This window comes from Protopterus annectens, chromosome 12.part0 (assembly GCF_019279795.1).
Source record: "Protopterus annectens isolate FY-2018-M chromosome 12.part0, PAN1.0, whole genome shotgun sequence".
NCBI lineage: Eukaryota > Metazoa > Chordata > Ceratodontiformes > Protopteridae > Protopterus > Protopterus annectens.
Window position 1 is genome coordinate 1114061372 of NC_056746.1, and position 13992 is coordinate 1114075363.

The following is a 13992-nucleotide window of genomic DNA, read 5'->3' on the forward strand; positions in this document are numbered from 1 at the left end:
GTTAGGGCTAGACTCGGTGCCGAAGACAGAAGTCTTTTCGGTGCTGAAGCTATCGGTATCTGGGATACTGAAGTTAAAAACTCTGAAGGCTGCATTAGAGGAGAAGAATATGTAGAGACAGATGAAGAAAAACCCACTGCACCAGAAGGAAGAGGGGCTTGAGAAGAGGATGGAAGTGGTCTGTGGCTGACCAAGTTTGAAGATGACTGCAAGCTGGGCACTGTCATGAATTCCCCTAGTGATTTGAACATCCTCCAAGAGGGCCTTACCCAAACTAATGACTGGCGCCAGAAGCATGGCCTCAAACTGAATGCCAAGAAATGCATCATCATCCCCTTTGGAGAAAATGGCATCCCCACTAATTATCACATTAATAACAATCTACTAAGCATGCAGCCATGAGCAAGTTAGGCGCCAAGGCTGATAGCAACTTGACATTTGACCACCACGTGGCCTCCGCTGTAAGGAAGGCTTTCTAGATGGCCCACTTCATAAGTAGGGATATTTCATCCAGGAACTAGGAGGTCATAACATCCCTGTACTCCTCCCTTATCAGATCCATTATCGAGTACAATGCCCCATTCAGCATATACCTTGCTAAGCACAGGCAGCAGTTGGAGAGACCAGGAAAATCCACAGTCTCAAACACCTATCCTATACAAATAGGCTAAAAGCCCTATCCCTCTACTCAGTCTCGTACTGACTGCTCAGAGGTGACCTGTGTATGGCATACAAGGCCATCTCAGACTCAGCCTTGATGGAGTTGCTGCATATCCATAAGTGAAACTCCACTCGCACAACCTGCACACAAGGCCTCAACTTGGTCTGTGACATTAATAGAACTTGTTACTGGGACAGCTTTGTGTCCCAACAACTCCACCATTTGTGGAATAGACTCCCTCTCCATGTCAAGCAGAGTACTTCACTAGCCCTCTTTAAGAGGAACCTGGATGACTGGATGGGAAACAGAAAATATACCCTTGGAATCCCACCTGTGTCCCTGCTGGAAAGGGAAAACAGGTGCTGACTTTATTGGAACATGGATGAAATTCTTGGCTAGGCTTATAATGGCCTCCAAGCCAATAGCCTAGCATTGTCCTATGAACCTATGGAAGACCCCAGGCTGCCAAGATCTGGTCCATGGATAAACTAAAGGTGATTCAGATCTTTCCATGAATGGACTGAGGAGATGACCATAGAATGGGTCCAAGGATGGAGAATAGATAGACCTAGGTTCTGAGGATAGCAATAATTTCAGTACCGTCTGCACCGAGGGTGATATGGACACAGTACTGGTCAGGGTGGCAGTCTGCACCATCATTGGAGCTATGGTCAAGGTCGGAGCTATAGTCACTATACTAGGAGCAATTGTCATAACCAGTGTAGAAAGCACCAGTGAAGTTGTCAGTGCTGGAGATTTAGTCTGCTCTGAGAGCCTTGGAACCTTAACTTTCTGTTCCAAAGATGAACCCTCAGTAGCGTGCTTATGTTTCTTAATGACCAGTGCCAATGGATATGCACTGAATGAAAGGACTTAGATCCAGAGGCCGAAGGTGACTTGTTGGCCTTGGACAAGGTTTCTTCAAAAAGGGCTTTAAGGAGCCCTTTGAGAATCAACTTATTTTTCCTTTCTGCCATAGATCGATTACTGAAACCCTGGCAGATGGAACATTCAATACTCAAATGGGGAAACTCCCAAACAGTACACACAAGAGTTATACTTATCAGGATTTGGCATCTTTCTGCCGCACTCTACACACTGCTTAAACCCTGTAGTGGAGCATTTTGGTTTCTCTGCCATAATCCTGACAAAATCAAACAGGAAGCCAGAAAAGGAGAGAAACGAAAAAAGAAAAGTAAGATCTTCACTCACTCAACAGGAAAGAGGGAAAAGTCTACCAAAGATCGTAGACAGACTACCAATGGTAGGGAAAGAAAAAGGGAAAGACTACCAACAATGGTAGGGAGGATTCACAAGCGGTAAAGGAAAATACAATGCACTCATAATGGGTAGACCAAGATTTAAAGGATAGGAAAGGATTTATCAGAAAAGATAATGATAATATATAAAAGAATATAAAAATGTACTTAGATACACAAGAGATGGCTGATGCGTCTTGTCATAAGTGTGGCAAGAGAGAGATCTGAGGTAATGTGGAGATGAGCATTGTGGGTAAACTAGAAGCTTTAGAGATTTTTTGGCTGATGAAAACTTTACAATGACCAGATCAGTTCTGAGGATCAGAACCGATACCCACAAGGCAGGAACAGATGAAGACTGACAACATTAGATCATACATTTTAATTAAAACAATTACTTGTATGATGAGCATAGACATTGTCTTATATATATATATATACACACACGTATACAGAGAGACACACACACACACACACACACACACATATATGTCTATATGTGTATATATATATATATATATATATATATATATATATATATATATATATATCTATATATATATCTATATATATATATCTATATATATATATATATATATATATATATATATATATATGTATATGGTTCCACTTAATTTCATCGAATTATCATTTCATCGAATTTCAAATCATCGAGACCAATCATCAAAAACTCATGTCGTCGAAAACTCATATCATCGAATCTCAAATCATTGAAAACTATAAAGCAGCTAGAAATAACATCCCAGACACTGTTTAGTACATTTATGCAGGGGGACAAGCCCCCTCTTGCACCCCCCATGTGGGGGCTCTGCCCCCCCACACCCCCGTAACTTAAATATACCAACTCCAAGGTCATACTACAGTGGGGTAGGAAATTACCTTTTTCCCATACTGTACTGCGACCTTGGAGTTGGTATATTTAAGTTATGGGGGTATGGGGGGTGCAGGGAGGCTTGCCCCCCTGCATAAACATAGGAAAAACTCCGTGGGATGTTATTTCTAGCTGCTTTATAGTTTTCAATGATTTGAGATTCGATGATATGAGTTTTCGACTAAATGAGTTTTCAATGATTTGGTCTCGATTTGAAATTCGATGAAATGACAATTCAATGATATGAGGTGGAACTATATATATATATATATATATATATATATATACACACACACACACACACACACACACACTCTATTTTTCTCACAACTTTCCCCTTCATTTTCTTCCAATATTCCCTTTATTTACTGCTTAAAAGTGAATGGAATCCATGGGGAATACTTGACATGATAATGTTGTATCTGTTTTTTTTTTCTTCTTCTTCTTCTTTGTATCAGACTAGGAGTTCTTCTCTGGGGATCTTTTTAAGGTGGAAGATGTCCAATCCATGTCTTCAGTAGTTGGGAAAATATTATTGTTCTTTATGAAGGAACAAGGTTCTTCTAAATTGTTAAAAATTCTGATACCCTTTGATAGATACATTTTGTTTTAGCAGGGAAAATTATTTGGGGTGTTTTGTTTTAATAAATATTCTGTTTGAGTCTCTACCTCCTTTAATATTTTCTCCATGTCATTTATAGCGTTATCAATGTTATTCAGTTTAGTGCTGCTGAAACATTTCTTTAAAAATGTTGATTTGTTTTAAGCAGTTCTATTTCAAATTTTCAATGTTCTCCTGAAAACCATCTATTTTCAGATATAACTCCTGAAGTGCTGTCACCAGCTGCATATCGTTCATTAGAGAATAGTCAGAATGGAAATGCTTACAGTTGCTCATTTTTCTTCCAGTCAATAATTCTCCAAAGATTCTGACATGAAAAACTTGATGAAACATCACAGAACTGGGATGCAAGTACTCTTACACTATTATAAAATACTGTGTGAAGAAATTTTGCTTAGAAGTAAATACTTTTCAGTTTATTTTGAGTCTACTGCAGCGCTCTAAAAGTTGCTGCTTTCACTTGGCCATCTAGGCTCTGCCCCCCCCACCCCCAAATATGCAACACTTCATGATTTTGCATGTTATCCTTGCACAGGAGAAATGTTAATCTTCTCTGTATCATTCCAATTTAGGATATGTACTGCCCAAGCAAGCAACATTATTTTTTAACTATCATTAGCATTTCATTCACTTTTCTTCCTTTAATACCATATATTCCATCTCTCCATTTATTCTCCATTACACTTTCTAACCTTACTTGCGTTATTTTCATCAAAATATATACTCTACATTCATAAAGTCATAGGCATCCAATTATTTAAATATACTTTTTCTCCTTTCTTTCAAATTAATTTCATTGCCCCTAACAAATACTACTCTTCCTAAAACCTGATTTTTCCATTCATTCATAATCTTCACAAGGACCTCTTTTTAAGTCTTAATCATCTCCATATAAAATGCATACTCTACTCCATCTACTCCAGGTGATAAACTTTCTTTAACCTTACTTAATACACTTACCATTTCCATTACACTGATCTCTCTTTTCAAATTAATTTTCTGCTTTTATCAGATTTTCACATTCCTGTTCCCTCTCTGTCACTTTCCATTCTTGATACTTTTCTTCAACAAACTTAATTACTTATTCTATTTTCTTTTGTTCTGTTATCCCTTAATATTTTTCATTCCTATCTTCTTCCATTATCATACATTGTTTTTAACCCCTTTCCTAATTTTACTTCTTCTTTCACAACTTGTACCAAAAAAATCTGTCATCTTATCAAATTTTCAATCCTTTTTTTTTTTTGTTTTCCTGGAATAATTCCCTTTCCTTTACCATATACTTTTACAGATTTTTTCCATCAAACCACATCCTTTCCTTAATCTTACTGTATTCCCTTTTCATATTCTTCTTATGAGGTATCTCTTTCTCTGTTCTTTCATATTTTTAACTTTAACTTTATATAACTTTCTATACATCCCATCAATCTGTCAATTCTTATACATAAAGCTGGTAGCGCAATGATCTTTCCAAAAATATTTAACTACTTCCTTACATCCCTCATAACTTCTTCATTATTCCCTTTTTAAACCCTTTCCGCTTTTAACATACCTCTCTTCTTCACCAAACTTAACCCAAACTACACTGTGATCTGAAAAACACACCTCTAAGACTTCCCCATCACTTTCATTAAAAGATTCTAAATAAATCACTTAATCAGTCTCAATTTTTAGTTCCCCTCTCATACGTATACACTAATTTTTCGTATTTTAACCCACCTGAAGTCATAATCTTTCTCATTTTTTGTATCTGTTGCAATTTTACCTACTTCTTTTCTTAAATTGCAATTAAAGTCCCCCAACACTACAGTATTTGTACTATTACATAAAATTTTAATAAATCAAAAAATTCCTATCTTTCTTTGCCATCGGTGCAATCATAAATTGTAATCAAACTCAGTGGTTTTGCTTATAGCAGAATATCTATAACTGATAATCTACCTGACTTAAAAGTAACACGATTTAGAATAAAATATTTTCATTTTTTGAACATGATTACAATTCAAACATATTTATCTATTCCCAAATTCCATTCATTTCTCTTTTCCATGACAGTTTTAACTGCCTTCTCTTTTCTTTACCTATAAATCTTGTATCTATTAATGCAATTACATCTGCATTAACCTTCTCACACCACTGACTGACATACCATCAATCTTCTTGCATCTGTCCATTTATATTTGTAGTATTGTTTCACATTTTCTTTTGCATTAATGTCCAGCCTCCTGAAATAAAAATATCTTTTTTTTTCACACTTGTAAACCAAATAACCCTTCCATTCCTTCCCACAAAAAAAGTATTTTTAGCTGTCTCCAATGTTGTGTCTTTCAGCTTATCCCGTTTAGGGGTCGCCACAGTGGAACTCCGGTCCGCTAATGTTTGGTAGTGGATTTTTACGTGCCGAGTTACCAGCCCTGATGCACAACCTTCAACGAAGGCATGCCCATTCACAAATGCCTCCACACAGAAGATGCTCTAGCTGAGAATTGAACGGGACAATGTCTTGCTGTGAGGCGACAACGCTAGCGCACCACTACCGCGGGATTTAGCTGTCTCCAATATTTTACAAAAACCTATTACCACCACATTTTTTTTAATTTAACATTTTCAGTATCCCAAAACATTTCCGTCCACCAGTCCATAGCTCTCTATTATTATAAACTTTAACCATTTCTTTAACATTATTACAATATCTATTATCATAAACTTTAACCATTTCTATAACACTATTACAATATTATTCTAAACACTTTTTAAAGTCTTTTTTTTCAATGTCCGTACAAAACACAGCATGAATCTTTTGTAATCTCTTTATTAAAAGTATTAAATACATATGCATTCCATGGATCTATGTCCTTGTCCTTTTCATATTCAAAAAACGTTTACAATCCTTTTTCATTTTCAAAAATAATGTCACAAAAAGTCTCTTTATTAATCAAATGAAAGTCCTTACCTCAGGTGTTGAAATATTCAACTGTGCAATTACATTATCCCAGATACTGTGCATAATTCTTTCTTTTCTTGAATTCTTACTGTGTATTTTTTCTTTTGAAATACCTCCTTGGTTGCCAGCTCTGTACATGTGATGTACCTGGATCTCCAAACCCTTACTGTCACCACTCTTTATGCAACTGGTCATAACACAGCTACTTCTTCACAATCTCTATCTATGATCTAGCTCTCTCCACTATCTAGCTCCTTTTTAACTAGACCTACTCAATACCCCATCATAATTTGTAACCATCTGCATTCTATAATTACTTCACTGTTTCCTACACAATATCTACTTTCAGCTGATTCCATATGAAAGTAACTAGACTCTTACATGCTTATTAGCTAATACTTTACTGTATTCATTATTTGTCCTATTTTCATTAACTGTCATATCATTACAATTCTCTGTATGTTCATTTACTATTCAATGTTTACACATTTACTGTTTTAACTGTCATATAATCACTAGTCTATGTATGCATGTACATTTATTATGTAAATTTTATATAACTTCCTTCTACTCATTATGTAAAATTGAGCATTTCTCCCTAGGCCTCCATTGAAAATGGGACGTGCTCAGTTGGACTTTCCTGGTAAACAAAACCAACAAATAAATAAATAAATGTCCTTGCACCTTTGTCTCTCATCACTTCTCCATCTGTTTCCACAGCTGTGTATGACTTTATTTCTTCAACTTTCTCCTTCTGTTCTTCACCATTTTTTCTTCCCATAATCATATCTGCTTCTTTTTGTATTTTCTCCATAATGTCCTATCATGAAACATTTCAAGCATCCAGTTCACACTTTTCAAACATTTTCTGTAATAAATCATCTTGCAACCCTCCTAATTGCAGGGTTGTAATAAAACATTACTCACTCTTTTTTTCTTTCCATCTGCACAGCTTCAAAAAGACCACACTGAAAAATACTCTCCATATTATAAATGTCTTTACTCATTTCCTTTTTCCAAATGCCTTCCTGCATGTTCCTCCCCATAACTTCATGTGTGTACCATCCTCCCAGCCACCAGTGCACTAGGAATGGGATGTGTGCACATATTCATAAGCTGTATGGGATACGTGTAGGGGAAGCTCCCCAATGCCTGGCCAAATTTCCATTATTATTATAAATATCACATCGGGTCTCATCTGAAAAGAGGGACTAGCCTATTGAGACTAACCCAGGCCACAAAGGCTAAATAAATTAAATAAATAAGTCCTTACCAGGTATCAGAACCTCAAAAAAAAAAAAATAAACTATGAAAAATTATATAAGAAAACTGCTAAAATAAGAAGTTATGTACCTACCATAACGTTCCATGTTAGCTATCTTCTTCTCGCCTTCTTTCTTGCTGGATGGGTTCGGAGCCGAACCGCGGCTCCGACTCGGCCAATACTAAAGCTCGAAAGCTAATTCCACCAGCTCGAGGCTCCCCTATATCCCACAATGCTAGGCGGTAACTACTCAGATCTCGTTTGTTAGCTAAACCAAGCAGTTCTGGTCTCCACAGTATGGAGAAAAAGGAACCCACCTCTATATAAACCTGAATGTAAGCTACCACAAACATAAAATGGGGAACAGAGGTGGTAGAACATGTGGGAAGGAAAAATCCAAAGGAAGATCCCAAAATTTCCTATCGGTCTGTCCAGGCTAGGGGGAAGGAGGGTGGGACGCAAGAAAGAAGGCGAGAAGAAGACAACTAACATGGAACGTTATGGTAGGTAGATAACTTCTTAATGTTAAGTTGTCAATCTCGCCTTCATTCTTGCTGGATGGGACCGTGTCCCTAGCACCTTATTCGGGTTGGCCTATCGGAACAGACTCTTGAGAACAGTGGAACCAAAGCTGGCACGGTTTCTGGTGGCCATATCCAATTTGTAATGTAAAATGAAGGTATGAGGAGAAGCCCAAGTGGCTGCTGCACAAATGGAATCTACTGGCAGCCTGTCCTGAAAAGCTACAGATGTAGATAATGCCCTAGTTGAATGAGCTTTAGGTCTTGAAGGCAGTTTTTGATGTCTGATTTCATAGATGAAGGTAATTACAGAGGTAAGCCATCTTGAAAGGGACACCTTAGTAACTGGAAGGCCCAATTTCCCTTCCACATAAGACAGGAAAATTTGATCAGATTTCCTGAACTGTTTAGTCCTGTCTAAATAATATCTAAGTTGGCGGTGAACATCTAGAAAATGTAACTTTTGTTCTGACCTGTTGGAATAGTCAGGGAAGAAGACAGGGAGATCAATCGTTTGGTTCAGATTTGTCTCAGAGGAAACTTTAGGTAGGAAGGACGGATTAGTCCGGAGGGACACCCTATCTTTGTGAAAAACTAAGTAAGGAGGACGACTGCACAGAGCATGAAGTTCAGATACCCTTCTAGCTGAAGTTATGGCTACTAGAAAAAGTGTTTTCCATGAGAGCAGCTTAAGAGGGCATGAAGCCGCTGGTTCGAAGGGGGGGGGGATCAAGAATGCCAGAACCAAATTCAAGTCCCATTGAGGTGGGGGATCTTTGATTGGGGGCTTGTGCAGAAAAACACCTCTTAAAAAGGCTTTGCAGAGCTTATGGGACATGATACTGGAGTCTGACATGAAAATTAGATATAGCAGCTAGTTGTACTCTAATAGTAGATGAAGAAGAGCCTAAATGGAAGAGCTCTGCCAGAAAGTCTAGGATAGACTGGATAGGTGCAGTGAAGGGGTCTATTTTTTTTATGCTGCCCAGAAGGAAAAACGTTTCCATTTACTATTATAAATCTTCCTGGTAGAAGATTTGTGAGAGGCTATCAGAATGTTCCGAACCGGATGAGAGATTAAGGGAAGCCTGGCTAGGGTAGGAATTGGAGAAACCACGCTGTGAGGTTGAGAGAATGAAGGGAGTGGTGCAGCTGGCCCGACTGGTGGGTCAACAGATCTGGCACCGGGTCCAGATGCCAAGGCTGCTCCAACAGGTAATGATGGAGGAACAGAAACCATATCTGTCGAGGCCAGTAAGGGGCAATGACGATCATTGTAACTCTCAAGGCGATAGCTTTCTGAATTAATTGAGATATCAGTGGGAAAGGGGGAAAAGCATACAGAAGTCCCCAGGGCCAATCGTGGACTACAGCATCTCTGGTGGGATGGCCTGGTAACGGGAAGATAGTGAAGAAGTCGTGACACTTGCTGTTCTGGGGAGTAGCAAAAAGATCGCAGCAAGGCTGGCCCCATCTTTGGAAGACTTCTTCCAGCACCGATTTCTTCAGAGACCACTCGTGGGGCATGAGAATGGCCCTGCTCAACCTGTCCGCAATCGTGTTGGGACTTCCCGGGAATGTGCGTTGCTATCAGAAAACGCTGAGAAGAAATCGCCCACTGCCAAAGTCTGAGTGCCTCTCGACATAAGGGGTAGGATCTGGTTCCGCCCTGTTTGTTGATGTACCACACTACGGACATGTTGTCCGTCTGAATTGCAATAGTCCCTGTGGGAAGAGAGTCCTGAAGGGCTTGCAACGCTAAAAGCGCTGCTCTCATCTCTAAGACATTTATGTGCAAGTGGCACTCGAAAGGTTGCCACGTGCCCTGGACTGTCTTGCCCTGATAATGCCCCCCCCCACCCAATCAGGGAGGCATCCGTTGTCACCGTGGCGACTGGGGGGGAGGAATGAAAGGTCTGCCTTGGAGAACTTGAGGCGATGTGATCCACCAAGACAGGTGATTCTTGCATGATTGAGTTATTAAGTTGTGAGACATCGGGAGCTGTTGGAAGGACCATTGAGTAAACAGCATCCACTGGAGGATCCTTATGTGGAAACGAGCTAAGGGGAGAAGGGTGATAGTAGCTGCCATGAGTCCTAATACCTTCAAGACTACCCTGGCTTTGACCTTGTTGCATTGTAATAGAAGGTAAACTTGTTTGCGGATATCTAACACTCTTTGCTCTGTAAGTCTGGCGGAAAGATTGAGTGTGTCTAAGGTGGCGCCTATAAAGGTAATAGACTGACAAGGCGACAAGGCAGATTTTTCTAAATTTATTGAGATGCCTAGAGCTTGGCAAGTTTGGATGGTGAAGTCTCTGGCTAGAAGCAGTTGATGTCTGGTGTTGGCAGTAAGGAGTCAGTCGTCTAAATATGGAAACACTTGGAATCCTTGACCACTGCCATGCATTTGGTAAACACTCGGGGGGCTGTAGTGAGACCAAAGGGCAGGGCTCTGAACTGGTAGTGGCTGGCTCCCAGCCTGAAGCGGAGAAACCTCCTGGAGCGTCTGTGCATTTTGATATGGTAGTAAGCATCCTGAAGGTCTATCGAGCACATCCAATTGTCCTGACCCAAGAAGGGTAGAATGGACTGTAGCGTGACTATCCAGAATTTTGTTTTTTTGATATAAATGTTTAACTTGCTGAGATCCAGTATAGGTCTCCAGTCCCCTGTTTTTTTGGTACCAAAAAGAATTTGGAGTAGATTCCGGATCCTTGCTGGTCTGCTGGGACTTATTGGATAGCTCTTTTTGATAGCAGCTTTGATATTTCTAGTGCTGCTTGTTCCCTTAGACTGGGTGGAACATCTGGAAGGGATCCTTTGGGTTGGGAAGGGATGTGAATAAAGGGAATTTTGTAACCCTTGGATATGATTGACTGTACCCATTTGTCTTGGGTGAGGGAAAGCCAGGCTTTTGGGTACAGTGATAATCTTCCCCTGACTGCCTCCGAAGGTGGACAGCCGGGCAGCTCCTCAGGGATGCTGAAAGGGTTTATCAGAGAAAGTTTCTCTGCTACCCTGGTTTTGCGGACCTTTCATTCATTGTCTGATGAAGTGTAGTAGGTGCTACGCGAAAGCGCTCACATCCAATAAAGGTTCTCTTTTTTGCTGAATTTATCTTGGTCTACGGTCAAGTATATACTGAAAAACTGAAGCTGTTTTATTCGATTTTGTTTAGATGACATTGGGCTGTTTGCTGAATACTCCAGCTGCCTCTAATTGTTTCGTGGTGAGAGAGCCTGGTTTTCATCGCTTTACCTCCTCTGCCTCTAGGGCGGCATCTATTGTTATTCCCCCCTCTGCCTCTAGAGGGGAATCGACCTTGTGCATCAGATGAGACTCCCTGAGGCTTACGGAACCACATTTTTCCTCCCCTCTGACCCTTTGGATAAGGTCTAGAAGGGGTAGAAAAACAAACTCCCACGGCAGAGAGAGTCTTACCTTCCACCTCGCACCTAGTCAATGTATCCTTCACCTGAGGACCAAACAATGTTGAGCCATCAAAGGGGGAATTGGTGAAGGATGCCTTGAAAGGGTCCGCAAAATTGCAAAGCCGCATCCAGGCGTGACGTCGTAAAGCTACACCTGTGCCTGCGGCCCTACTTGCCCCATCAGCAGCATATGAGATTAGCCGCATGGAGGAGTTAACAAAGTTCATCTTGTCTTGGAACCCTTCAGCTGTTGGATCCTGTATAGCCTCACCCATATCCTTGAGCAAATCTCTCTGGAGACGGGCGAAGTGACACAAGTAGTTCAGCGACCGCATTGAAAAGGTCGCTGACGAAAACATCCACTTACCGTACCTGTCCATGGTCCTAGACTCCTTATTAGGAGGATGGACAGGTACCGAAGGATCGGCTAACTCCTTCTTAGTGGCTGCGGCCACCACCATGGCATCAACAGAGACACCTTTTGATAGAAACTCTTTCTCCTTAGGGGCAGTAATAAATTTTGACTGCCTCCTTGGGGTAGGTTCCACTGAATCAGGGGCCGTCCAAGCCTTCCTTGCCACCCCTTCCATAAGGGGGTCAAAGGGAGGGGACACCCAGGAGGTGGAAGGGCGAGAGCCAAACGCCTCAAGGTAAACTGACTCATCCTCTGAAGGGTTAAGGGCGGGCCAGTTCCCCCTCTATTTCAGGATTTCAAGCATGTCAGCAAAGGAGACATCCTCAGAGGGGGACCGAGGGGAACCTTCAGATTTCTCCAAGTCAGTGTCAGAGGTGATAGACTCAGGGGAGTCAATGTGCTTCCTCTTGCACTGTCTCTTCCGAGGGGGTTCTCCTACCGGATCAGGAGAGGCCTCGGAAGAGGAGGAAATTCCCAATGGGGAAACCCGAGGAGCTGGCTCTCTGCAGTCTGATACAAGGGGATGGGTAGAAATTACCACAGGCACTGAAGAGGGAGGAGCTGATGGAGCCGACTGTGAGGTAGACACTGGGTCTAGCACGCTCCACATGACCTTGAAGGCGCCCCTATCAGGCAAGGCCAGAGGTCCCCGCTCCGAGGAGACAAGGACCCCCCTGGCACAGACAGAGATGGCTCCGAGGCCGATGTCGGAGCCTAACTCACCAGCGCCGACGCTCTGAGAGGGAGAACGGGGTCGGACAAGGGTCCGATGCCACTCGCCCCCTCGGAGCCGAAGAGAGAAGCCCGGTGCCGAGATCCCTCCAATGTGGAAATCGGAGCAGACGACGGAGCCGAATGGGAAGGTATCGGCTCCGAAGCACCGACAGCCACGACTTCGATGAGCCTTGGCTCCGAACTCAAAGGAGTCGGAGGAGAAATAAAATCAGGGATGGAAATAGCCGCTGACTGTTGAGTAGGGCTATGCAGCATTTGGGCCAGTGCCTCGGACTTGAGAAGTCTACTCACCACCCTTTGTAAATCATGGTCAGACAGCCTGGAGGACGGACAGGAATGAGACCTATGGCTCCGTTCTGATAGAAGAGGAGATCCCGGCGCCGAATGGATGGAGCTGATGGAAGGGGACTTAGACCTCTTCTTAGCAGGTGGCTCCGATACACCTATCGGAGCCGACTGAGTTTTGTCAACCTCGGCTCCGGCCGGAGCAGAGGTGATGGTATGAGATTTGGAAACATCGGCTCCAGCCGGAGCCGATGTCAAAGCCGATCTAATGCTTCCAGGGGACGGCTCAGAAACTGGAGCCGACGGTCTGGAAGTCTTAGAAGGCTTCCCCGACACAGACTGGGTCGGGGGGCCTTCAGGCTTTAACAAGCCACGTAAAATCAATTTAATTTTGTGTTCCTGCAGGACTCTAGGGCTGAATGCATGGCACACAGCACATGAGTCCTGCAGGTGCAAAGGTCCCAGGCAATATACACAAGAAGTGTGACCGTCTGTCAGAGACATTTTCTGACAGCACGAATCACACTTCTTGAAGCCTGAGACCATGGAGTCTTTAGACATCCTAACTCAGTGTAAAAACACAAGCACAACACACAAACACACCCTTAAGCAAAATAAAATCCAGTCACACTGAAGGACTGGGGGAAAGAGAGGGCCAAAGGCCTAAAAGTTAAGAAGGGAATAAAAAGGGATTTCAGACACTAGAGGGGGACCCGATTTAAACTAATGAAATACTAGAAATAAAAAGTACAGTTTTGTACCTACCATAAATGTAGATGTTCGAAGATCCACATTGCTGCAGTCCTAACACTTGGGGTAGTCCGCTGTCCCAGTCGGCCCGAATACCAAAGTATAAGGCTGACGTCGTCAAGGCGCATTAGTCTGACGTCAGGACGTCAGGGTACAAATGCGCATGACCGACGTCATATCCTCAGTCTTTTCTTGCCCCAGATGTCAGAA

At 41.9% G+C, this 13992-nt stretch overlaps 1 protein-coding gene and 1 non-coding gene across 6 annotated transcripts in view; both read right to left on the reverse strand.

The window, feature by feature from the left end:
- The window catches only part of LOC122817012, a 505254-nt gene that overhangs the window by 16309 nt on the left and 474953 nt on the right, over positions 1-13992 (reverse strand). The gene's annotated exons all lie outside the window — the stretch shown is intronic.
- LOC122817445 lies at positions 3925-4031 on the reverse strand. The gene has a single exon (XR_006367262.1). It is a non-coding gene; the product is annotated as a U6 spliceosomal RNA (small nuclear RNA).